The sequence below is a fragment of the Mus musculus genome, chromosome 4 (assembly GCF_000001635.26).
Source record: "Mus musculus strain C57BL/6J chromosome 4, GRCm38.p6 C57BL/6J".
Taxonomy (NCBI): domain Eukaryota; kingdom Metazoa; phylum Chordata; class Mammalia; order Rodentia; family Muridae; genus Mus; species Mus musculus.
In genome coordinates, this window is record NC_000070.6 from 127,167,896 (window position 1) to 127,193,999 (window position 26,104).

At 51.2% G+C, this 26,104-nt stretch overlaps 1 protein-coding gene across 7 annotated transcripts in view; it reads left to right on the forward strand.

The window, feature by feature from the left end:
* The first annotated feature begins 409 nt into the window (after nucleotides 1–409).
* Dlgap3 (DLG associated protein 3) overlaps nucleotides 410–26,104 on the forward strand; it is a 68,718-nt gene continuing 43,023 nt past the window's right edge. The window contains exons 1-2 of one of the 7 annotated variants that reach the window (XM_030253571.1): nucleotides 410–574; nucleotides 25,180–25,262. The gene's annotated coding sequence lies outside the window, so the exon portion shown is untranslated. Of the gene's footprint in view, nucleotides 575–1,165; nucleotides 1,471–3,136; nucleotides 3,452–4,749; nucleotides 5,470–10,957; nucleotides 11,599–25,179; nucleotides 25,263–26,104 lie in introns of those variants that run through there. The other 6 variants (XM_006503104.4, NM_198618.5, XM_011240537.2 and 3 more) reach the window with 6 other exon arrangements.

The window sequence follows — 26,104 nt, forward strand, 5'->3', positions numbered from 1 at the left end:
TAGGGAATGGGTGTGGGCTTGGCTCCAGGTTCTAGCTCCTTAGGACCCACGAATTCTACTTACCGTGCCTCAGTTTGCCCGGTTACTCAAGGAGGAGAGACAGTGACACCAAAGAAATACAGAGAAATAGGAGTCATTGTTGGGGACCCTGACTCAGAACATCTCCCAAGGTCTGTCCCTAGGGTGGTGGACTGTCTCAAGGCTCCAAAGCCCACACCTCACCACCTTAAGTTTTCAATACCAGACAAGGTAGAGGATGTAGCTCGCCTTCTACCACAACTTGGAGCGCCCGCGTGCCCTCAACACCCGCCGGGAAAGTCAGAATTCAGAACCGGCCCCTCCCCCATCTCCTCAGCCCCTCCTCCTGCGGCTTCCCCACGCGGCCCCCTCCCCCCCATTACAGCATTGCTCTGGGCGCCAAGACGGATTCCAGCCAGGGACTGCTGCAGTCAGCTCTCAGCGCTTCTGCAGCTTGTGTCCTGGCTCTGCAGCTTCGCGCTGTGCTTCGGACAGTCCCCTTTCCCCCCTCTACCCCACCCCCGCCATGGCACAGCCCCTGGCTCGGGGCCCAGAGGTGGGCGGGCACAGTGGGCACGGGTGGGGCCCCCAGCTAAGACGGCAGGTATAGCGGGGTTATCCCTGCACACTGGGGATTGCCTCCGCTGGCGGACTGTGGGTGAGGGACGCCTGTCAAAGACTCGGAGGCCAGGCACAGCGCCCCGCCCTGGCAGGGGTGGGGCAGAAGGGACTAGTGCGGAGAAGGGGGACTCCTAGAGCCCAGGCCAAGAGCTGGGGTCGGGTTTACAGACCCGGGAAACTAAGGACAGGAGCCTAAGAGGACGTGCCTGCGAGGGGGAGGCTGTGTGTGACATTCAGGGTGTGACTGCCTCGGTGAGGCAGCCGTGTGTCTCCCCCAGCTGCCCGCGCTCTGGGCTTGGGTCCCGGTGCCCAGGTCTGCTGTGCGCGGTCGTGACACCGAATGTGCTGGTTCCTGGGTCTTCGGTACACACCGACCCGGGGGACCACATTCGCACCCCCGAGCTGGGCCTCCCCGGCGCTGTCGCTCAGAGACGCGGGCGCTCCTCCGGGACCGCGGCGGCTGCCCGCCGGCTGCGACCTCGGTCCTCGCGGGGCCGCTGCGGGGGCGGGGAGCGCGGGCCCCCTCCCTGTCGCGGGCTCCTGGCTCGGCCGCCCTGCGCGGGGGCGGGGGCGGGGGCGGAGCGCGCGGGCGGGATCCCCCCGCCTCCCCGTCCTGGTCCCCGGGAAATCCAGCCTCCGTGGCTTGGCCGCCTCCGGCTCCCGCGCCCGCGGCCGCTCAGCACTCGCTCGGGGCTCCGCAGCTGGCGCGGCCCCTCCGCCGGGGGCTCCGCAGTGTCGGGTCCGGGAGCCCGCACTCGCTCCCGCAGCCGCAGCGCCCCCGGCCCGGGCCGCCGGCACCATGTAACCCCGGCTGGAGCCCGACCGGGCCAGGTAAGCAACCGGGAGGGGTGGGGATCGGGCCGCGCTTGCCGCGCCCTCTGCAGCGCCCCCCAGGCTCAGCCCCGCTGCAGCCCCGGCGCCGCCCACGCCCGGGGCTCCAGCGGCCTGGACTCCGGCCCCGAGATGGGGGGGAGGGGCTGGGCCTCTGCGGCCGCCCCCGGCCTCACCCTGGGCCTGGAGGCCGGCGTGACTGACCCCGGGGACGGGTTGGGGACCACGCGCTCCGCAGACGCGCTGTCCCGGCTGGGGCCGCGGGAGGCCAGCCAGCGCCCGCCCAGCCCTTGCCCGGCTGGAATGGAAGCTTGGGTCTGGGAGGGAGTAGCCTGCTGGCTGTGGGGGGAAGTCGTGGTGTTGGGGAGATCCGGAAAGAAGTTTCCTCTGCAGGTGTGTGAGCGTGCATGTGATGAGGGTGTCACCGTGTGGGTCTGTGGGTGAGTGAGTGTAATGCAGTGAGCGTTCAGGGTGTTAACCGTCCATGAGTCTGTCGACATATGTGTGGTTGAGTGTGTGCTGGCACTGTGTGGCTGTGTATGTAGGTGTCTGAGTGTGTGTGTATGAATGGACGTGCGTGTGCATGTGCATGTGCGACTATCTCTGTGAATGGGTCTGGGTATGTGTACTGTGTGACTGTGTGGGAATACATCCAAGCAGGGTTCACCCACACCTGGGTTTTGCCCCGCCCCCATTCTTGGTGGGACTTAGCACGGGAAGATCCTACTTTTCCCGAGGTCAGACCGCCCCCTCCCTCCAGAGTCTCCTTATCCTGGACACAGACAAGAGCACTCTGCACCTTCATCTACTTCCTGGGGCACCCTCTGCGAAGTCACTGGTATCTTTCCCTCATGCTGAGTCCCTGCTGGTGGTGAGCCTAAGGCTGTATACCTGTGTGTGGGGATACTTTTTTGGGGGAGGGTGAAGAGTACTAGGAGCTTGTGTTATTTCAATGATGCTTGGCCAAAGGCCCTTTAGAATGAGGAGGCCAGGAGGAAGATCTACCTTGTTAGTCATTGGAGCAGGTGGCTTTTTCCCAGAGTTCCAAGTCCCAAATCTCCAAGTTCTGGGTCGTTGGTTTAGCTCACGGTTCAGGTGGGTCTGTACTTAGTTCCTTGAAGTAGTAATAGAAGAATGTATCTGTATCAGTCTAGGACTTTTGAAAAATTGTTCCTCTCATTTCTTCTTGTTTCTCTAACTGCCTTGGAAGCAAGCTGAGATGCTGTCAGGTTAAGCCATATGAAATTGACAGTATTGAGCAGTTGTTTGTTGTTGTTGTTGTTGTGTTTTTTAACCTGCAAAAACAGCCATTCCACACAGCTCAATCTATTATGATGCCAATTTGCAGAAGAGGATGTTGAGGCTTGGGAAATGCATTGCATCTCTCACAATCACACATTGCCAGACAGTGGTAGAGAAACATTCTCACCCAGGTCTTCCATTGACCCAAGAAACCCAGCTAGGCCACAATTAGAGAGTAGGACTTTCTAGTGTGTTTTCCCTGACACTGGATCACTGCCCTCCACTTCTGTCCACTATCCCCTGAGTGCGTGTGTGGGGTCTACTTCTGTACCCAGCTGTCAGTGCCTAAAAGAGAGAGATGAGGGAGAAGAGAGGAGGGAGGGGAGGGAGAGCTTCGTGAGTTGGCAGTGAATCAGGGTCTAAAAAGAGAGCTGGGAGGGCTAGGGTGGCAGGTGTTTCTAAAAGGAACGTGAATACAGGATGAACAGCCTCAAATGCAGCCCCCGCACTCCCCCCACTGCCCCACTGATCTGGCAGGCAGTGCCCACTGCATTTTGTGCCAGGGGGCTCACATCCAAGGAATGAGCTTGCAGGAAGCTATAGAATGACAGGCAGAGGAAGAACCTTTACAGTCGACTTGATCCAACCTCTTAATTACAAATTGGGGAATCTGAAAGAGAGGAGACCTACTCAAGGTCACCCGATGGACCTGTGGATTCCTAGACTAGTGTCCCCACAGGTAATTTCCTAACCTTCACATTCCATCCCCAAACTCCCCAACCCCCTCAGAGCCGAATGTGCAGGCGGGTAGGGGAAATGAAGACTCAATATGTCTAAGGCTGTCAATCTGTCAGCCTGGGACTCTGCTCTGAATAAAGGAGGTTACAGGTATTTCTGGGGATGGGGATACCTGGCAGACCCACCACAGAGGAAGGTCATGGCCTTGGCTTAGTTCTAGCTGGCTACCAGCGCTGCTCTAGGCCCAACTTCAGACTTCCTTCTTTCTTGATGCCTGCTTTTAGCAGCTGCCTGGCGTTTAGCATCTGCATCTCTTGCAGCTGATGTTGGTGCTTTTCTCCCCCCTCCCCCACAGTTTCCCATGCATTTTTGCCTCTCACTGGGCTGGCAATTTTCCCCCCCTTATTGGGCTTCTGCTGGGTAGAAAAACTTCTGAGTCTTGTCTGATTGAAAAGGGTGTGTAGCTGCCTGAACCCTTTCTGGCCCAGTCTTCCAGGAGTTTAGAGCAAATGGTAAACATAATTGGCCTCATTTTTACTGGAGAGGAAACTGCTGTTGAATGAGGGGCTTTCTGTTTGGTTTCAGGTGACTGAAATTGAGGTGTGTGTGTGTGTGTGTGTGTGTGTGTCTGTGTGTGTGTCTGTGTGTGTGTGTGTGTGTCTGTGTGTGTGTGTGTGTCTGTGTGTGTGTGTGTGTCTGTGTGTGTCTGTGTGTGTCTGTGTGTGTGTGTGTGTTGGGAGAGAGTATAATCATGAAGCTTATTGAGACAAGCTATAGAGACTTTCCCAGTGTCTTCCTACCCCCATGGTCAAGAAGCCTTCTCAGACTTTGATTTTACTCCCACTTGGGGGAGTCAAAGCTTCGTTTCTCAGTGGGGGGTTGGAAGAGCAGCTGTGTACCCTCCACTCCGCAAGCATCATGTCTCAATTCCCTCTTTATCTACCCCCCTTCAGTCTGAAGGCTGCTGGCTCAGCGGGCCTCCTGCCGTCTGGGGAGTCTGGGTTTGAGCTGGGGTGAGGCGGTGGCACCATCGTTATGGTAACAAGCTGCCAGCTCATCGTTGCTAATAACTTGTTGGGCCCCTGGGCTCAGTGCAGCATCCTTTCCCATTAGCCCTTCTTCCCATGTTACAGACAGAAAAAGTGAGGCTTAGGAAGGAGGGGCCTGGGAAGAAGAGAGTCTGAGAAGGCTGGATGGCCTTTCCCCTGGGTTTCTTTGCTAGGGAGCCATGGGCAAAGAGGTAAGGTGGCTTGGGAGCTGAGTTACAAATGTGGTCGCACAGGTTTGATTTCTTGGGTGGTTAATGTGTGACTAGCTTCATGCTTTCATAAACTTGTGCATGCTAGCTGACATGTTCATGTGCACATATACCGCAGCCCACAGGCAAACACACTCCAGGCATCCGAGCACACTTGTGTATGAATACTGCCTCTCCCATCTGCACATAAGGCACCCAAGAAATCTGGGTTTGTGGGGGTGTCCAGGTATGTGGGTGGGGATCTGATCTTTTTCTGATGCAGCTTCAAAGTATCTTGTTAACAAAGGGACAGAATGGGCCCAGGGTTCTTCTTCCTTCCAGTCCAGAGCTCAGTATGGGAGTGGGCTGGGGGTGGTGATACAGGGAATCCAAGCTCTCAGCTTTCCAAGTCTTCTGCCTCCGTGCCCTTTGAGCTCAGGTAGCCCCTGCCCCCCTCCCCCTGCTCTCTGTTCTTTCTCATCCTCTCCTCTTCCTGTGTGTAAATATTAAAAAGCTGAGCCTGCAGGGCTGATGTAGACATGGGGAGAGAATGAAATTAAAAAGGATTCCCTCGCCCCCATCCCAACACCCCCGCCCTGCAGTCCCCCGCTCCTGTTTCTTCCCCTCTCTTTTCCCCTCACTCAGTAGTTCCACATGCCTCTCCTCCCCCCAGTCCAGATGGGAGCTGGCTCCTTCAGAAAGGGGGTTCAGGACAGGGTGTGGGGAGCTACCTCTTCCTTCCTCCTCCCAGCACATCTGCCTACAGGGCTGAGAGCCCCCACGTGAGTATTTATTTTATTTTGGGGTGGTGGTTAAGAAGGAGAATGCTTTTTTGAACCAGCTGTGAGTGGTATTGAGAGGCTCAAGACTGAAAGGAGGTGGGTGGGGTCCTCTCTCTAGCTTCTCCCGGTCTGGATTTCTTCTCTCTTTTGAGACCTTCAGGGAAGGGAGGGATGTGAGGTGTGACAGGGGACTGGAGCAAAGGTGGGAGTTTTATGGTCAGAGCGGTTTCCTTGGGTAAAGCTTCTTTCTTGCTGTCTGCGCTTTGGAACCCCCCCGCCCCCCCTGCAGGGTGGCTGTGGGAACTGTCCCCAGTGCTGAATGAGCCTCAGCAGAGAAGCGCTCCTTTGGAGCTGTCCCGGGTACTGAAAGGGTTTTGAGCCGTTGACGGAAAGGTGCCTGGGCAGTAGTACTGAGGGTTCACTAGAAAAATTCTCCCAAGTGACCCACTTTCCAAGGGCAGAGTCCCTGGATAGAATTATAAATTCTGAGGTCATTCTTATGAATTCAGGCCTCACAGTTGTTAGTGGCATTTGGTAAAAGGACTTTCTTTTCCCTGTTTGAGTTCGCCTTCCTCTTGCCAAAACCTGTTAGTGTGGGGCTAGGAAGGGGCAATGCAATCGTGGCCGTGAGCTTTATTCTTCTGAGATCATACTAGTACAACAAACTTATGGACCCTGGGTGAGAACATAAGTTTCCCTTTGGGTCCCAGAAGTTCAGACTCAAGACATTCCGAGTTTGAGTCTGACAGGGTAGACTATAGTGGATGGTGCTCAAGAAAATTGATTGGCCACTTGGTGCCAACCTGCTAAACCATAACTTTAGATTTGAGAAGAGGAACCCTAAAATATTCTGAAAGTCTGCTGTGCTCTGCCCATCCCCAGCCCTGGCTCAATGCATCATTTGGGAGAGACTTTTGTTGGGGAGGAAGATTTCTCAGCAAAGGATTCAAGGAGTGGGTGGGGTTGTTCAGTGCCATGGAGAAGAGAAGGAGGAGGCTACTGGAGACAGGGCAGCAGGGAAAAGGAAGATCTGGGGGAGTAAAAAAAATCCAAATGGAAGGAGGAGTTCTGGATTCCGACGCTCAGTTTCTCTGGATAGCTTTTCCCCTACTGACCTGCGGTCAGGGTCATGTGAAATATCTGGGTTCTTCTGCTTTGCTTTTGTAACCACGGAGGGAATAGAGCAAGGAGTTATATTTCTCCAGGTCCCGTTCCTTGTCATCCCAGGGGGATGAGAGCCAAATGTCAGGACATGCAGATGAGACAGTGTGTGGGGGAAACAACAGGCAGGAGGGGTTGATGGCAGCTCACCTCCCATCCCCAAGAGCACAATCAAATATTCAAATGGGATCCTTCTGAGTGGGAGGGGCAGGGAACGGTTTCCAGAGGACTCTGGGCAGCCATTGGGTGTGGCAGGAAATTCAAGATGTGAGAGAGATTTCCAGAGGTCTCAAACTGAACCAGTCTCCTTCCCTCCCCTCATAGGACTCCGGGTTAATGAGGGGCCCTTCACCCATCATGTTTTTGATGTAACACAAGATGATTCCCTCTTCTTGAGCTGCTTGAGAGGAGCTGATTTTCGTATGCTTGTGGGTGCTGGGAGGTGGTGGGTGTGGGTGTGGGTGCCTGTTTGGGGAGGGGAGGTGTTTGTGCTCCACTCGGCTCCCTTGGTTACATAACAGCTTTGATAAGGCTCTGGAGCTGCTGCTACTGCCTGAAGCAGTCACCCCTCCACCCCCTCATGGAAGGCTTGGTGTCCACCCCCTTCTCCCTGGCCCCTTAGAGAGTCCTGCTATTCATGATCCAGTGTTCTAGCAGTTGCTTCTCTTCCAGGAGGTGTCCGCAGTTTGCCTCTCTGTCCCTGTGTGGCTCCTGTTTAGAAACACTTGCTTTTATGATTTTCAGCCCGGGTCATCCCCTTTACGTTTCTGAGAGTCCTGGTCTGCCTTCTCCCTTGTCAGGGCTCTCAGACTGATTGTCTTGGGAAGCTGGACAACATGGAACTACTCCGAAGGGAAGAAGAGGGGTGTCCCAGGAGGCTTCAGGATACAAAGTAGTTCATTTACTGTTCTTTCTCTGCCTCAGTCTCTGTTTCAGAGTTTGGGAGTGGAGAAACCTACCCAGAAGTGTCAGGAGAACTATCTTTCCCTTTCTCCTATAACTAAGGGATGCATGTGTGGTGGTAGGCTGCCTCTTGGACAGTATGACTTATACCAACTTTATTGTTATCTTCACCCAAGATGTCTGAGCAGATACTGTTTTTGCCGCCAGGCATGGGACAAGGGGATTTCAAAACATGGCCCGGAGTTGGGTGTGCCTTGTAACTAACAGGAACAGCTTTGCAAATGGAGAGGTGGGAGCCTTGCAAGTTGCAAATAAATAAATAAATATAGGAAATACAAGGATGGGTTTCAGTCTTTGTGGACAGGGTAGAGAAGCCTGGGGGATGGGGGAAGCTTCCTGTATTATGAGTGGGTCTGTGAGACTTGTGTGTGTGTTGTGTAGCTCTGACTGTCCTGGAACTTACTCTGTAGACAGGCTGGCCTCGAACTCAGAAATCCACCTGCCTCTGTCTCCCAAGTGCTGGGATTAAAGGCATGAACCACCATGCCTGGCTATGTATGACTTTGTATAGATCCATTTATACGTTTGACTGTGAAGGCAGCAGATGGGAGTGTGATGTGCTCACCCAGCAATATAGATGTGTGGTCATGTGTACATGAACATGAATGTGAGTCTATGTATGTACTTATTTATAAATAAATACATACATATTTACTGAATGATTTAGGAGCACATGAATATATGTACATAAGCTTGATTCATAGAGAGAGATAGATATTGAAGTTGACTCAACATTGGCTCTGTCTGAAAGTTATTTTCCGACTAGCTTGAATTTGATCCACTCTGATGTCTGTGGCTCTTCTCCAGAAAGCAGGTGTCTCTAATTCCCATGTCCTAAGAAGCCAGCTAGTGCCCATCACCACTCATGTGAAGGCAGTTTGCAGAGGGAAATCTTGATGACAGCTGTGAAGGAGATCCAGTCCTGATGTTGTCCAGATGCTGTGATGTTTAGGGGTGTTTGTGGGGAAGTGTAGAGGAGCAATATCAACACTACTCTAGAGGTTTCATGAATTAAGAACAAGTTGGTAGCAGAAGGGGGCAGGAGATATTAAGGAGGCCCAGTATGTGCATGTGTGTGTGTGTGCCCATACACGGCATGTAGCAATGTGTGTATTACTTATCTATGGTAGTATATGCACATATAACATAAGTATGCTTTCTAATATGCATATGAAAACAAAATTATATACACAGATATGCCCATAAATGTTAACATACACACATATGTGAACAGTGTATATGAACTGTCCCAGTATATGGTGGCTGTGGCCTAATGGCAACTTGTAGCCATAAATCTCTGTATTTCATGTACTCAATTCTTTGTGTTTTGAGACAGAGTCTTACTCTGTACTATAGGATGGCACAGAACTCAGAATGTATCCCACAATGGCCTCCGATTCATGGCAAAACTCCTGTCTCAGCATCCCGAGTGTTGGGATTACTGGTTTGAGCCATCGTGCCTGGCTCATCCAAGGCTGATGAGGGCTTATCTGCAGTCCCTGTTCCATCCCACGTGCCTTACCTAGGGCACATAGTTACCCAGTCAATGTCTAGCTTAGGCTGACAACATTCTACAGATTGCACTTGGCACTCGATGCTCCTGAACTTGGAGTGACTTGAAGTCTAAGGAGGAAATGTGGAGGCATGTGAGCCTAGAGGGCACCATGAATCCGAGGAGAAAGTTGGGTCAGCTCTGGAGTGGGAGGGAGGAGTTTGACAAGGACCCAAAGAAAGTGGAGGGGGTGGAGCCAAGGCTTAAAAGAAGAGTGAGCTTTTGACAAGTGAGCAACTGAGAGGCCTGGCGTTATGGAGCAAGAAGTGTCCAACTGGGCGGTGAGATGGTTCAGTGGGTAAAGGCATTTGACACCAAACCTGATGAGTTCAGACTCCAGAACCTACATGGCTGAAGGAAAGAGCTCCCTTCCTCAGGTGCTCTGCCCTCCACACGCACGCCGTGCATGCCACAAGCGAGTAAACAAATATACACGTAAACAAATGAATAAAAACTATAAGGAGGAAAGGTCCCAGCCTGTCTCCCACCCTCCACCCTTGCTCCATAGACTCAGGGGCTGGAATAGGATAAGACTATACCTCCGGCCCACCCCCATCCCCCAGCTCCCTTCTTCTTCCCCGTCTCTTTCCCAGCCCTTTCTGAGACAGGGTCTCAAATCAAGCTGGCCTCAGACACACCAACTAGCAGAGAATGACCTTAAATTTGAGCTTCCCTCTGCCTCTACTTCTTGAGTGCTGTAATTACAGGCATGCACCACCATGATAGATTTTAGGTAGTGTTGGGGGGACCAAACCCAGGGCTTTCTGCATCCTAGGCAAGCGTGTCTCCAGCCATGCTCATGCTTTCTATCTCACCAGGAGCCACATTCGGAGTGCATAGTGGGTGGGGACAGAGTATTAAGTGTGAAACCATTGTCCATTGCCTCCCTGGTCCCAAGAGGCTTCCTTTCCATCCCATAGAGAAGCTGGAAAGTTCCACCACGAGGCTTGATGCTTTCCCTTCCCCTCAGCCCGGAGATGCTCTTTTAGACATTCACGCCATTCCCCCTCCCTTTCTTCAAATCTTGGCTCAAAAGTCTCTCTTCTGCAGAGGCCTCCCTCCCCAGCAGCCTAACTTAAATAGCCTCTTGCTGCTCTACTGCCGCACCCCAGTTTATATATATATTTTAAAATTTCACTCGCCACCACCATTACCTCATATCTTGGTTTCCCATCTCACCAGACCATAAACTTCCCGGGAAATGGGAGGTTCGTCAGCCTCGCTCATTACGTTCTTGACTGCGCACAGGAAGCGTATCTGGCTTGGAGTGAAGCACTCTCAGTTTATTTGTAACAGATTATAAAGGGATCACACACTAGCTGCTGATAGGATGAGTGGATCAAGGTGTGAGGCGGGGAGACTGGTTTGGGATGCTGTTGTGATAGCCTTGGTGAGAAGTGAGGACGAGGGTGGCCTGATGTAGGGTATTAACCATGGAGGAAGAGGAGACTGTTCACACCTATACATGTATGTATACACACACATACACACACACACATACACGCACACACACACACATTCGCACACGCACACACACAGAGGCACACACACACTCGCGCACACACACAGCGAAGGCTAAGGAGGGAAGTAGAAGTGTTCGTGCGTGCGTGTGTGTGTGTGTGTGTGTGTGTGTGTGTGTGTGTCTCGATGTGTGTATGTCACGAATAATACCCCCATGAGAAGCTGGACACCCTCCAGCTAACCCTGGCTGCCATTCCCCCTTCCTTTAGGATTTTGTCACTACCAACCCACATCCGCCCACCTCTGCCAGCCAGGCTGCAGAGGGCTGCTAAGCAGGGTCTCTGTGGTTCCATCGCATCGGTGACGGTGATGCAACGCCTTAGGGAACAGGCTAGATGGCAGGCGGGATACTGAACAACAGGAAGGACCTTAGCAAAACAGAGCCACAGACACAGCCTTGGAGACAGAGAAAGAGAAGGGCGAGCTGGAGAGCTTAGGCACAGCTCAGACTTCCTGAAATCAGATGTGGTATTTTCTCTTACCAGTCCAACTCCTCCTATGGTAGGGTGGGCACCGTAGCTAGAGATGCTGGGAGCTCTTGGTTCCTGCCTGGGTCTTTGATATGAAGTCAGGTCCCATTTCTATAGGGTGGTCTGGGACTTGGTAGTATGGGAGGAATTTCTCTTTGTGTTTTGACGGATGAGCTCCTCCTCTCTCAAGAGAGCCAGGGGCTTTGCCCTTGTACTGTAGAATGGGGAACTAGGGTCGGACCTCAGGCAGGACCAGTGGGCTGCTAGTAAGAAGGAACCAAAGCACAGTCTGTGATCACTGATGGTGAGAACTGGAGAAAGAAATGGGGGTCGGGGGTCACCCTTCCCCCACGCCCTGCCCGACGACCTCTGGGGAAAGAGATTATTCAAGGCTAAAGATCTCTTTGAATGTTCACCCTCCAGTCCTCGACACCTAGAGCTGGGCTGCTTTGCAACAGAGAGGTTGGTCCTAAACCCATTCTAGGTTGTGGGGTGGAGGGGACTCCTCTGTTGCTCTCCTTTCTCTCTGGGGACTAGGGGACGGGTGCTGCAGCCTCTCCCTTCCCACCTGGGCTGTGAGCTTGGGGGTTGGGCCGAAACCGCCGCCAGAGCCGCCCACCTGCCCGCGGTGTCATGGCAACGACTCTGCCCACGTGGACGAAGAGGAAAGGGAGGAGAAGAGAGGAGAGGTGTCGCGATGTGAAGATGGGAGGGGGCTTCTCAGAGTTCCTTATGCTAGGGTCCTCACTCCTCTGCTTGGACCAGGTCTAACTCCTTTCTCCCCAGAGACCCCAGGGGAGGGTGTGGCTGTGTTTCTGTCCTGGCTACAGAGTGTGCTTGTCCTTGACTGGCCTGAGTAAAGATGACCTTGGCCTCTTACACGTGGACCTTGGCTGGGGTTCTGGGGAACATGGAGTTTTTGCACATGCATACTTCTCCATGTCTCCCCATACAAGTCGGGGGGTGGTGCCTGGGGCTGAGGGGATGAGAGCCCGACCTACTTCTCCATTTTCTCACTATTTTTCAAAAGGAAAATGACCCACTTTTCAACCAATCGGACTGGGGCCTGTTCCCAGGCTGATTCCCAGAGCCCCCCTGCCCAGGCCTCTGCCCCATTCCTCAGCCTCTTTGCCACGTGCTGGACCCACTTCTCGGGGAAGCAGGTGCCCCTCTGTGGAGGGGTTCTTCATTGCCATCTGTACTGGGCTTAGGGAAGAGCCGGCTTTGAAGGGGGTGGGGGTGGAAGTGGGGGGCAGGAAGCCAGGGCCAAAGCTGGTCTGAGAGCAGTCAGCCTTTTTGGGCAGATGCCCTTGACTGCCACAGCCCTTGGCTTTTTGAGTGTCCCTTTTCCTAGCCCCTGTCAGTCCCAGGATACACCTCCCATCTCACAGCAAGGATTCTGGGGATGGAGGGGAGGCTGCGCCCTCACTGGGTTTGTTTCAGTGGCCAGTGGTAGCCCAGCTTCCTAAGCCGCTCTTTTCCAAGGGAAAAGAAAAGTCTGCTGTGCTTGTCTGCCTGCTGCAGCTCCTCCAGGAGACCCCCTCAGAAGGCTTCTGCTTGGGCCTGGTTCCTCAGCCCCTCCTCTTCTAGGATATTGGTCTGGGCCTCAGAGCTCCCCCTCCCTCAACTATATTGGCCTGGGCTGACTTGGGGGGTGATTAGGGATTTAATTATTTAGTTTCTCTAGCTCAGTAGATTAATTCCATCCATCACAGGCAGGCCGAGCCTTCTCTCCCTCTTTGGGCTGCCTGGCCAAGCCCAGAGGAAGGGAGCATCATTGCTCACCTGGGCCTAGTATTGGATTTGGGAACAATGGATAAAGTTCTTGTTGGGAGAGGATTTGATGTATGGCATTGAGCGGGTGTGGGTGCCTGTGAGATATGAACACATAGAACTCTCATAGGGAGATAAGGGTGTGGATGGAGGGTATGTCATGCTTGTGTCTGTGCACCCAGAGATTGGTGTCTTTTGGGTGGTAATGCAGACGTGGGAAGAACTCTTGTGGGAACTGTGTTTCTATATGCTAAGTGTCCCGGACTCTCTGTGCGAGTAAGTGCTGTGTAAGGTGTGTGTGGATGGATGGTTGCATGGGCGTGGTGCTTAACATCTGGATGGACATGAGGTAAAAGGTGAGTGGGCGGTTTGAGGTATGTGTGTGGCCATGTGTGAGGGAGAAATGGTAGGGGTGGAGCTTTCCTGAAGTGATGCTGAGTCAGACCTACAGGGGGGGTCTCTCGGCTGACCTCATCCGAGATCTTGACTCAGAAAGATGTTTCTGATGCATACCGGTTCAATCTGAACCTGGTCTCCTTGAGGTTGAGAGTATCAGCCCCGTGTTCTACCATCTGTATCACCTCAAGAAATTTTCTTTACATGTTAAGTCTCAGTTTTCTTATCTGTTAGATGGGATGGAGGGTGGTACCTACCATGGGCAGTTGTGGTAACTGTGTGAGAAGATTATTTTTCTTCTGTACAGTTTAAGACAGTGCTTGCACATTTACAGAATTCAAAGAGCTGATCTTAGCCGGAGTGGTGGTGCACTCCTGTAATCCCAGTACTTGGGATGCTGAGGCAGAGGGATCATAAATGATTGAGTTTGGGTCTAGCCTGGGCTATACATTGAGTTTCAGGCCACCCTAAACTGTGTATAGTTAGATGTCTCAAAAGCCAAAACTAGGGGCTAGAGCAATGGCCGTGGTTAAGAGCACTTGCTGCTCCTGTAGAGGACTGGGACTGGATTCCCGGCACCCACACTGGACGACTCATACTTGCTTGTAACTCCAATGCCCTCTTGTGTTCCCTGTGAACATTGCACATACGTGGTGCATGTGCAGACAAGCAGTTTTACACACATATACATAAGTAAGAGTGAGTGAATGAATGAATGAGACATTTTTAAAGTTGCTGGGCATAGTGGTGCATATGTGTAGGCCCAGCATTGGAGAGGCAGAGGCAGACAGATTGTTGGCATTTTGTGTGTGTGATCATGATGTGGGGGGGGGGGGGTCAAACCCAAGGCCTTGTAGATGCTAGATAAACATTCTACCACTGTACTATCTCCCAGCCTAACTTGTGATTTTGTTGAGGTCAGCCTGGTCTATGTAAGTCCAGGCTAGCCAGGGATACATAATGAGACTCTGTGTACCTCTAGATGTCCTGGAACTTGTTCTATAGACCGAACTGGTCTCAAACACTGAGATCCAGGCAGCCTTTGCCTTCCAAGTTCAGGGATTAAAGCCCTGACTTTTTCTTTCTCTTTCTTTCTTTCTTTCTTTCTTTCTTTCTTTCTTTCTTTCTTTCTTTCTTTCTTTCTTTCTTTCTTTCTTTCTTTCTCTTTCTTTCTTCCTTCCTTCCTTCCTTTCTTCCTCCCTCCCTCCCTCCCTCCCTCCCTCCCTCCCTCCCTCCTTCCTTCCTTCCTTCCTTCCTTCCTCCCTCCCTCCCTCCCTCCCTCCCTCCCTCCCTCCCTTCCTTCCCTTCCTTCCTTTCTTTTCTTTCTTTCTTGGCATGGTAGCACACACCTTTAATCCTAACACTCAAGAGGCAGGTAGATCCCTGTGGTCTATATAGACAATTCCAGGACAGCCAGGGATATTGCTCAGTTGGAAGAGTATTCACCTGGCACACATGACCCTGTTTTCCGTCTTCATCACCACATAGAACACTCCTGAAATCTCAGTAGTCAGGAGGTAGAGGCAGGAGAATCAGAAGTTTTATAGTTATCCTCAGCCAGGGCTGGGCGTGGTGGCACACACTTTTATCCCAGCACTCAGGAAGCAGAGGCAGGAGGATCTCTGTGAGTTCAAGACCAGCCTGGTCTACACAGTGAGTTCTAGACTAGCCAGAGCTATGAAGTGAGATTCTGTCCCAAAAACCAACCAAACAACAAACAAATGACTATAGTTACTACTAATACTAATGTCATTCTTGACTACATAGCAAGTTCAAGGCCAGCTTGGGCTATAAACCATAGCCTTCTAAGTTAACAGGCAGCTGAGGCTTTTCTGTTCTGTGCCGGACTCTGCTTGTATTCCTCCCTGGGCAGAGCACAAGCTCTGTCTGCTCTGGAAGACTGGCCCAGGTGCGGTGCTGTTTCTCCCTCCTTCCAGTGCATCAGCTGTTGGTTGCTGCTTCTTGGTGACTCAGTCACTGAAGCTGAACTCATTGAGAATCTACTGTATGCTTTGCTTGGCCATGTAGAAATAGATATCTGATCCTAGCCTCTAAGGAGTTTAACCCTTGCACCCCACATTTATCTTGCCGTGCAGAAGAGGCGTTAGCATCTGCTCTGTCTTGGGCTTCATGGGAAGGTAACTCTTAGTTAATACTTTATGCAGGGCTGGGATGTAGCTTGGCTGACAGAATGCTTGTCCAGCTTCTACAGAATCATGAGCAGGATCCTTAAGCACTGCATACACTGGGCATGACGTACGCCTAGGATCTCAGTTCTTGCGAGGTGGGGACAGGATGGCCAGTTATTTATGGCCATTTCAGCTACAACGTGGGTTTGAGGCTAGTCTGGCTACTTGTGAGCCCGTCTCAAATGCATCAGAGGTGTCATTGGCAGGAAGGTCTGCTCGGTGGCTGGCTGTTACAGTGTATGCTGCTTCTTGCCCTGCACACCTGACTCCCGTGCTCCCCTGTGCTTCCCAGTGCACCCCACCCCTCAGCTTCCCATTCTGTTCTCAGATCCTCAACATCCAGAGGTTCAGAGGAGAACTGGGCTTCGGTGTTCCTGCAGCTGAGACAGGGTCAGTAGACTTCAGGCAGACTGGAAGGTTAGGAGATACAACCAAGCATCAGCCAACAAAAGGCCCTTCGAAGGGTCCAGCCTTGAACTTGATTCTCCTGTGGCATGGACCCAGAAGGAGAAGATGGGCCTTTGAGCTAGACATCCCTGTGCCAGAGGGTTTGGGGACGGGATGCTAACCCTAAGTTGTAGGTTCCACGGCAGAGACACACGACCAGTTGGCTAGGCTGGAAGTAGAAAAGGCTGTGGACTTGGCCTGCCACAGAATCACATGTCTGCTGGACCCCTGTTGGGACTTGGCTCCTGCCTCTTGTTCTCTGGTGGCCCTGGCAGTCTGGCAACACTTCGGAGGCCAGAGCGAGTCACACACACATGAAAGAAGATGCTATGATATTCATGTTAGAACAGATGTGAGGATGGAGATCAATACACTATATCTTGGACAGATCAGTTGGTTATTGGTTGTCCACAACTCAAGGAGGCAAATAACACTGTCTCCATTTTTACAGATGAGAACATTAAAACCCAGGCAGTGAAAACAAGCTGTTTAGAGGTCAACTGAGGTAGCACAGGCTCAGGTAGATAGCATCATTTCGGTCCTCCGTGTGAGACTGTTAAGCTCTCTCTTCTCCGTCTCTGGAGTGGGGAGAGAGGCTGCCATTTATGGCGACCGAGGACTCTGGAGGTCTGTGAACCTAAAGACTCTGATTTCTTCAGGTTCCTCCATTTTGGGACACTGGGGCTGTTCTGCTGCGTTCTGCGTGCTTGAGATGTGGGAGGTGTTCAGAGGTATTCTAGGCAAGCAAATTCCTGGATGCAAAAAGAAAAAAAAGAAAGAAAGAAAGAAAGAGAGAGAGAGAGAGAGAGAGAGAGAGAGAGTGAGTGAGTTTCTACGGCACCCGTTTCTGATGCACCAGGCATGGTTGCAGGTCTCTGCCCAAGGCTGTCTGAGAAATCCTCTTCAAGAGGCCTTACCTTTAATTCTCATGCATTTAAATGACTTCCCCTTCATCTTCAGCCAGACCTCAGCCCTGGGCTGGACATCTTATCTGCCTTACTTTAACCCTGTGGCAAGAAAGAAACCATTCCTGTCCCTTTGTGAGCATAGGGGGACTTTGTCAGAGAGGGAGACAATTCCTTAGGGCCCATGTTTGGTGGACTATAAATCTGAATTGTTTAGCTCAAAACTTAGAAAAGACGACACTCTCTGTCGCTAGCCACCACTGGATAGATTCTTCTAGGAGTTCTGGTCCTGAGACTTCTCTCAGCAGGCGGACGCTCCCAAACTTGGGATCTTAGAGATCCTTGAGGAGTTGGAGTGGGGCGGGGTGGTGGCAGACATAACTGAGAGTAGAGGGACTGGAAACAGTTGGCCCTGAGAGAGAAGGTTGGTCAACGAGGCTGTATCTGAGGTCTTTTGGAAGCCCTGGTTAAGGAGGAGGAAGCTCATATTTGGTATGCAGGGCTTCTTGGCTCTGTGGCCCCAGCTAGAGAAGGATCTGGGATCCAACAAGTCTGAGTGACAAGACCTACTTGTGGCTGGCTGTGGGCACTGAGCCTGGATCCTACAGCTCAGTCCCTCAGAGCCCCCTCATAGTCTTGTCTGTCTCTGCAGCACTCACTGTAAGGATTGTCCCCTCCCTTCTGTCTTCTCCACCATACCTTCCCCGTGCCAGAGAGCACATCTGATAGATACAAGCGATCAGCGAGAGCTGGGCTGTGTTTAGACACAGGATTTCAAATACCGGTCTTTCCGAGCTCTCCAAAGCCTTTGGAGGGAAGGCTGGGGAGGTCCTTTCCTCTGGCTTCTGTGCACAGGAGAGTGGGCGAGGGCAGCGGGGAAGCCATTCATTCCTGTCTGCCAGTACCATGCCTTCTAGATCACAGACGAACACAGGCCTAGTCACTGCCCCCTTGGAGCTGAAGACATACCATAAAAATGTAATGGGTGAAGAAAGTAATTTCAAAGATCCATAAGTGCTTTGGGGCAGCGGACCAGGGTGGCGTAGAAAGAACCCAGGGGAAGATAAGGTTAGACTTTCGTTAGAGTGAGCGGTTAGGGAAAGCCTGTCAGAACTGAGCCCAGCAAGATGAGACAGAGGAAGCCATGGGAATATCTGGGGCAGAGTGTTCTGGCCGTGAGAACATCAAGTGCCAAGCCCCCCTGAGGTGGGATTTTCAAAGAGATTATAGGTGGTATGGGTTATGCACAGGCTTGCATGAGCACTGTCTGATGGGTCAGGAGATGCATTTAGACTCAGCCCTGCTGAAATGTCTTGAGTGTTTTGGAAGAGGAAGCCCATTTTCTGCAGCCCTCTTGCTCCGAGCTCCCAGCAAGACCTGATTAAATAAAGTAATGAAGGTAAAGGAATATATCTGTAAACTTCCCTCCTTCCATTCTGCCCCCCCCCCCTCTTGCTGTGGTAAGGACAGTAGGGGAGACATTTTTCCTTGGAGGCTTGAAGGCTAGGGTTGGGCCATGGGGCCGGGCTGAGAGAAGCTAGGGACTGAGGCACCCACCCAGCAACAGAGATGCTGGCAGAGATACCACAGCAAAACTAAGGTCAGATTGATTAAGGAGGCTTAGATGAAAATGGATGCAGGAAGAGGTGAGGGGGTGGGAGGAATCCATAGGCAGAGATAAATAATTGTGGAATTTGAGTTGTGGGCCAGAGGTTTTGTGTTACGGTTCAGTGCCCCCCCCCCAATCCTATTCCCAGTGGGTATGCCGCTGCTGTCAACAGGGAAGCGGCACACTCCTAGCTCTGTTAGTTCAGTTAACACAGGGAAAGGGGATAGCTAAGCACAACCTAAAGCTCCCAACAGCACACATGGTTCACTCACAGGCATGGAGGAAGCCTGGATCCCAGCAACGAAACAAACCCTAGACCTCACTGGCTAGGAAATCTGTTCGATTGAAACCAGTATGGGGATGACCTCATAGGCCCTGTGGGAAGGGATAAGGCTGACCCCCTGTCAAAGAGCCGCAACATCCTTTCGCAGCTCTCTGGACCATCCTATCTAGTTCTGCCAGCAGCATCCCAAGGAAACAACGAATCAGCTAATATTTAATTTTTGAAATCTCCCTCTTTACCTAAGCCATCCTGTGGGTAAGTCCTCAAGACACTGGTTTTTCTTGAGCACATCTGGATCCCTGGTCCCCAGATGTGGGCCTTCGAGAACAACTTGTCTCTTGGGCAGCAGAGGATCACCAGCCTTAGGCAGTTGTCTCAGAGAGAGTAAATGACCTGTTCAAGGTCGCACTGTAAACCAGTGAAGGAAGGAAGGAAGGGAAAAAATGCTAGCCTTAACTCTAGCCACTTGTGCAGAGTATTTACTGTGTTAGCCACAGTACTAAGGAGTTGATGTGCTAAGTATTAACCACGTCATTAATACCTTCATGGTAGCTCTAATGGCCCCCTTGTAAGGATGAGAAAATGGTGCAAGCTCAGCGAATCACTGGCCCCTGTGTACCCAGCTAGCAAGTGAGTAGCAAGGGATTTGAACCTAGATTGTGAGATGGCAATGCCACTCCAGTGAGTGCTTTGATGAGGGGTGGACCTGGGAGTCACCTCTGTCTCAGGGAAGGCGTGTCAGCTGACCCTGGGACAGGGGAGGAGGCAATCTGATTTCTTCTGCAGCTCCTTTCCTTCTTCCATTTTCCATTCTTTTTCTGGAAGGTAATTGCTTGGGGCAGTGACAACCTCCTGGCGAATTACACAGCTGGCTTCCCAGTGAGATTTGTAACAACAACCTCACCAGCCTGGCGGCCCCCAGCAAGTTCCAGAGTAAGAAACTAATTGCTGAATTGTGTAGTTGGTGCTAAATTGGGTAATTTCTTGGTGACGGCATCTGCGCCACATCTTCCATTACCAGATAAATTTGAGGTCTATCGTGGAAGAACCTGTCACACACAGCACCCTCCTGGTCTCCACTCACAGACAGCCACAGGTAATTGTAGAAGTGGCTGCCTTCCTGGTCCAGAGGTTCGCCATCTGGGCGGCTCTCTTGTGTCATGGGATAAGAAGAAAAGTGACTTGATTTGGTAAAATGGAGAAAAAGTAGGGCCAGGGATGTAGCTCAGTTGGGAGAGGTGTTTGCCTGGCAAATACATGGCCCTGTGGTTTGGTCCCCAGAACCACATGAACCAGACTTCTGGCATGTCTCTAGTCCCAGGACTCAGAGATAGAGGCAAGATTGTTACAAATTCAAGGTTGATACATAGTGCTTTAGAGACTGGCTTAGGCTACATGAGACCCTGTCTTGGGCTGGTTTGGCTGAAACAGAGAGAGCAAGTAAGGGTGGAGTGTTTGGGAAGAGGATAATGGGAAAGGAGAAAGGGCCAGGTGCTTGGCTTAGTTGGCCAGATTAAGATGCTAACTCAAGGATATTGGCGAAGAAACTTCAGGGAGTTTCCTTTAGTCTCTTTATTTGACCTTGGACTTGGCATGAAGTTATATTCCCCACACAGAAGCAAGTTAAATGAGGGCTCTCATTAGCTGTGCGGTATGTATGCAGTCTTTTTATTTGTTCGGTTGCTTAATACCTGTTACTTTCAAATGACATTTTACCAGCTCAGCTTTTCAAGGCTAATGGTGCAGGCAGTAGCAAAGCCATCAGGCTGCGGAGTCAGGCAATGTCAGCTTCGCTATCAGCTCTCCGTGTGATCTTGGTGGCTTCAGGTCCTATTTCTTTAGATGGGAATGTATGGAGGAATGAAGTCACATCCTGGGAATCAGATCAAATGCCTTAAGTCAAAACAGGCATACTCAACAAATACCTACTACGCGCCAAGCGTTGTGCCCAGGGGCTGGGGGAATGTGCTGAAGACGGTCAGAATTCCTGCCTGGAATTCACATCCTATCGGGAGAGAGACAGCCACAGAATCATACAGATTTAAAATGGCAACTAGATAAGAGAAGGGTACAGAATGCCCTGAGAGCAAGCAGCAGGGAGATCTGACCTAGTCAGGGAGGCCAGAGAAAGCGTCCCTGAAGAAATGACAACCGAGCTGAGATCTGAAGGGGAAACCGAAGTCAGCAAGGAAGAGATGGAGTGGGGGAAAAGCTCTCTGGACAGGGAGTAGGCTCCATGATGTGAGGGATCATGGAACTGAAAAAGGGCTGGCTTGGCTGAAGCAGAGAGAGCGAGCAAGGGGAGGGGGGAGAGTGTGGGGAGAGGATGGTGGGAAAGCAGAAAGGACCAGGTGTGTGGCTCGGGCTGACCAGCTTAAAATGCTAACCCAAGGATACCGGGGAAGAAAGCAGAGAAGCGGTATGGTCACATCTGCATCGCCAAGTGATAATTTGGGTCACCAGAATGGGGAGACAAGTTAGGAGCCTCCTGCATATGCCCCAGCAGAAGGTGATGTTTGGGGTGCAGCTGGATTCAGTAGCACCACTTTCTGTCGCAAGTGCAGAAAATCTGGCCAACAGGGGTTTAAAATAGAGTTTGTTCCTCATCATAGATAGGCCTGGAGAAAGGCAACCGCTTGTGTTGGTTCTGTGGCTCGATGGTGTCAGGACTAACATCTCTGTGACTTTCTAAGCCTCTCTCTCAAGCTGGGTACCCTGGATCTGGTCATCATTGTTTTATTCCAGCCAGAAAGCATGGGGGAAGGGAGGATGGGCACCCGTAAGCCCCACCCCTTGTCATGAAAGCAGACTTTCCCCCAGGAACCTCATATTTTCATGTATAAATCATTAGCCACAATGGAATGGCATGGCTTCATCACAAGGGAGGCTGGGAAGAAGGGAAAGGGGTTTGGGAATCATTCTCCGATCCTCCGCCAGCAGTGATTGGTGGGCATGGGACTCAGTGGGCACGGCTATTTTTAGGAAGCAAGATCCATAGGAAGGGGTGATGGATTGGGCGACGAGCTCTCTCCTTGATTGGTTCTCCCTCCCATTCACTGTATTTAGCGATGAGATGGGGGCAGAGGGAGAGGCATGGGATCTGAGGCATACGAGTTCATAATTAAACCTTTCCTTTAAAACCGGGTGTAGTGACAAACAAATGCAGTCCTAGCACTCTGGAGGTGGAGGCAGGAGGATCAGAAATTCAAGGTCATTTTTGGCTGTGTAAGGAATTCAGAGCTGGCTTGGGCTACATGAGAGCAATTTTTTTGTTTTGTCTTGTTTTTCGAATTCAGGAATAGAATATCTCCCTCCTTCAGTAACTTGTATTTAGTTATATTGTTTGCTGTTTGTATGTTGAAGATCCTAGGCACCCAAATAAAGGCTTCTGGTGGATTTGCTTGAACACCTGTAATCCCAACACTCAAGCGGCGGGGGGGAGGAAGCCTTCAGTTGGGCTGCATAGGGAGATCCTTCCTCAACTTAAAGAAAAAAAGAAAAAAGTATGGACTGGAGCGATGGTTCAGTGGTGAAGAACCAGTAGTGCTCTTGCTGGGCACTTCTGAGTACTCAAACCTCAGAAGACTCAGAGGCCTCTGGTCTCTGTGGCCGGCAATACTCACATCCAAATACCCCACATAGACACACAATCTGTATATAATCGAAAATAACACATCTTTTAAAAATAATAATAAAATGCCCCCAAATAACGGTGTGATGTTAGAGATTACATTGTGTAATCTTTGGGAATTTTAAACATTTTTTTTTTGGTTTGTCTTTTGAGATTGAGTTTCCCTGTGTAGCCCTGACTGTCCTGGAACTCACTCTGTAGACCAGGCTGGCTTTGAACTCAGAGATCTGTCTGCTTCTGCCTCCCAAGTGCTGGGATTTAATGGGTGCACCACCACCACAACCACACGGTGGGATTGTAAGCTTCAAATTTAATTTTATTATTTGCTTAAGTGTGAATGCTTTCCTGGGGGTGTGCACGCATGTCATGAGGCATAGGGGGGGGGTCAAAGGTCAACCTTTGGGACTCTCTTCTCTCCTCCTCCTTGGTGGGCTTTGGGGAGCCAACTCAGATTGTCAGGCTTGGCTGCAAGCGCTTCCCCTGCCCACCACTGAGCCATCTCCTTGGCCTCTACTTCCTAGGGTTTTAAAATGGTTTCATAGGTATTGTGTCATTTCTGTTCACTAATGTCCTGGATGGTATGTGGACAGGTATATTAAACTTGGAAGATCACCCCATTTGTCTGACACCATAGACCTGGTTTTGGGACAGTGTTTTGTTCTTAGACAGTTCTTCCTGTAGGGAATGGGTGCTAGTGGTCTATCTGACGAGCTCCCGTCTGAGACCAAAGCTAAGGGAACATGGATTGGTGAGAACGAGAGAGAATCAAGTTTAATCAGAGCTTGATGATGAGCTGGGTGGGGCGGTTCACACCTATAAACCCAGTACTTGGGAAGTGGATACAGAAAGGTCAGGAGTTCAAGGTCACCCTGGGTTATAGAAGGAGTCCTAGGCCAGCCTAGAAGTCAAGAAACCTTTCTCCAAAAGCAAAGCCAAGAGGGTGGGAGAGACAGACTCAGTACCTAAGAGCACTTGCTAGGATCTGGGTGTCTCCCAGCATCCGTGTTGTGGCTCATAACGATTTCCAGTTCCAAGTGATTGGACACCTTCCTCTGACCTCAGCAGGCACCAGGCACACATGTGATGCATGTACATGCATGATGGGAAAACACCGATACATAAAACGTACAAACACATACATCTTAAGAAGAAAGAAAAAAAAAAAAACAAAGCAAAACAAAACATTCCAATGGCAACTCAGCAGCTTGGTGGCAGCCGCTGTAGGAAGCCGGTGGCAGGAAACACCTTTAGACTGGGACATCCCTGTTAGGTAGTTCAGTATGAGGTTCCAGTTTGATATGTGCCCCTTTTGTCTGTGACTGTGTCACAGACAAAGCTCCGGGTTAATCAAAGCCTCGTCTCAGATGGGGGATGCTTCTGGGTGGTTTTCCACAGGAGCCCAAGCTTCTTGGTCTGAACTTCCCTCTCTCATCCTAGCAAAAGGACAATAAAGGAAAATTGCCATAGAGCCAGGCTCTTGGTATCAGTAATGTCACCCCAGTGTCTCTCTAGGCAAGATAACAAATAGCTCCTTTGGTCCGGGCCCTGGATCTGGGAGCAGTTTATATCTGAACCTTTCCTCTATAGACTCTTATGGACTTCTACCATCCTTTCCATTGTGTCACATTCCTCAGGGTCAGGAAGTTCTTCCTGATGTCTGACTGTGTCTCTTTCACTATTATTAATCATGCCCCCAAATCGAGCTCTTCCCTCTGACATCCCCGTCTCTAATAATGGCATCATTAGTCTTCCAGTCACGGCTACTGAAAACTTGAGAGTCATCTTCCTCTCTGACTCCCCATCTTCCAGTATTTGCCAAACCCTCACCAGCTTCTGGAACATTCCAAGCCCAACCCTCAGAATTTGGTATTTGCATTTTTTTTTGTCTGCCTTGTACCCACTGTTTTCTCCACTGGGAATTTATCCCACACCCAACCTTTGTCTACCCATATTGTACTTCAAATGCCCTCGTCTCTGGGAAGCCTTCCTTCTTTCTTCTCTACTGACTCTGCTCTAGCTGTTAATCCAAGCCAGACTAATATTTTGTCACCTCTCCTGCACAGCCACTTCCTCACCCACAGGGAACAGTGACTTAGGACTGGCTCAAGTCAGAGATGACTGGAACCTAATTTTTTTTTCACCTTACTGGAGACTGGTAGTAGGAGAGATGGAGACCAAAGCAAGCAATTTCTATCCAGTGTGCTTGCTGCTTCTTGTGGGGTACCTGGAGTGTCATAAAAGCCCAGTGAGAGGCGTAATCCAGAATAAAGAGTACAAGAAGTCTCCACGGGAAGTTGAGGCTTCTTAAGAGTAAGTGTTAGCCAGGAGGAGAGCTCGAGAGAAGAGAGGACCAAGGAGGAAGGAACAGCTTGCGCCAGAATATAAGGACCTGATAATTCTGTCCCTTGAGTTCCTCCTGTTAGACTACAGACCCTTCAAGGATAGGGGCCACACCCAAATGACCTCAGTACGCTTCTCCTTCAATCTGCCTTGCGGTGGGCACTCAACAAATGTCTGTGGAGCGCAGCCATATTTAAGGGCAATGAAAAAAAACGCTGTAGCTGAGCATCATGGACAGATCACACAGACACCTGCAGTTGGAGGTAGTCCAACCTATGAGCGAATTTGCATACATTTGCATAATGAAGCCAACTTCATTTCCCTGAGGGTCTGAAGCCTCTGCATCGTGGGGGATCCAACCAGTCCTGGTTTGGGGGGCTGGGAAAGAGAATCACCAGGGCAGAGATCTGTCCTGAGGACTCCGGGAGGAGTGCCCTTCCTTGGCTCACCCCCTCTTTCTTTCCTGTCAGGAGCCAGTGGTCCTGCGCCTGCTGAAGTTAGGATTCTGCCTGGTGGTGGGGATCCTGACATCAAGGATGGGACACCCCGGATGGTGAGTGTTAGAAGATTTGCGAGATGGGGGTTATACTTGGGTTCTTGAACCCAAATACTTGATGCACAGAGACTCACCCATTTACTGGCTTTTCCATCTCTCCATTTTGAGCTCCATTTTCTCACGGTAAGTGGGGATAATGTCTACACGACAGGATTTTCAGTCAGCTTAGAGACTAAGATGTGCACCATAGCCAGCACACCGCTAATGTGAGGAAAATAGTAGGAGATGAGTTTCCAGCAGGATCTGGAAGAGGCCAGAGACAGAATGGGTGCGGGGAAGCCATGTGGGGAGGAAAGGAGGTTGAGTCTTAGGAGGTACCGCTGTCTGGAGTCTTTGAGACTGTCATCTCCTAGTCAGCAGATGGCCCAGGAGCTGGTCTAGGGTGGGGGAGGGCTCCGTCTGCCAGATCCTCTGTCCCTGTCCCTCCTGCTGTCACCTCCTCCTGCCATAGCTCCTGTCCTGGCAGCTCCTGGAGTCCTGATTGGAGGCAACTCTTGCTGAGAGCTGACCTCTCTTGTCCTGTCGCCTCGGCAAGCCTGGGATGAGGGCCAGGGACACTGGTTCAACAATGGTTTCTCTACTGGCTTCCAGCCTTACCGGCCCACTGTTCCTGGGAGGAAGAACTCTCGGGTTCCACGTAGTCCAGTGGTCAAATGTTGCCTGGTCTAGCCAGCCTTCTCTGGAATCTTTTCTCCCTACCCTCCCTCCGTCCCCAGATGCCATCTCATGGAGAGTGTGGCAAAGGAAAATAGGCAAGGGGAGGGGGAAGGGACTCCAGTGGTTAGTATCTGGAAGCCAGCCAAGGTAGGAGAAGCCAACTCAGGTTTTCCTGCCTTTGG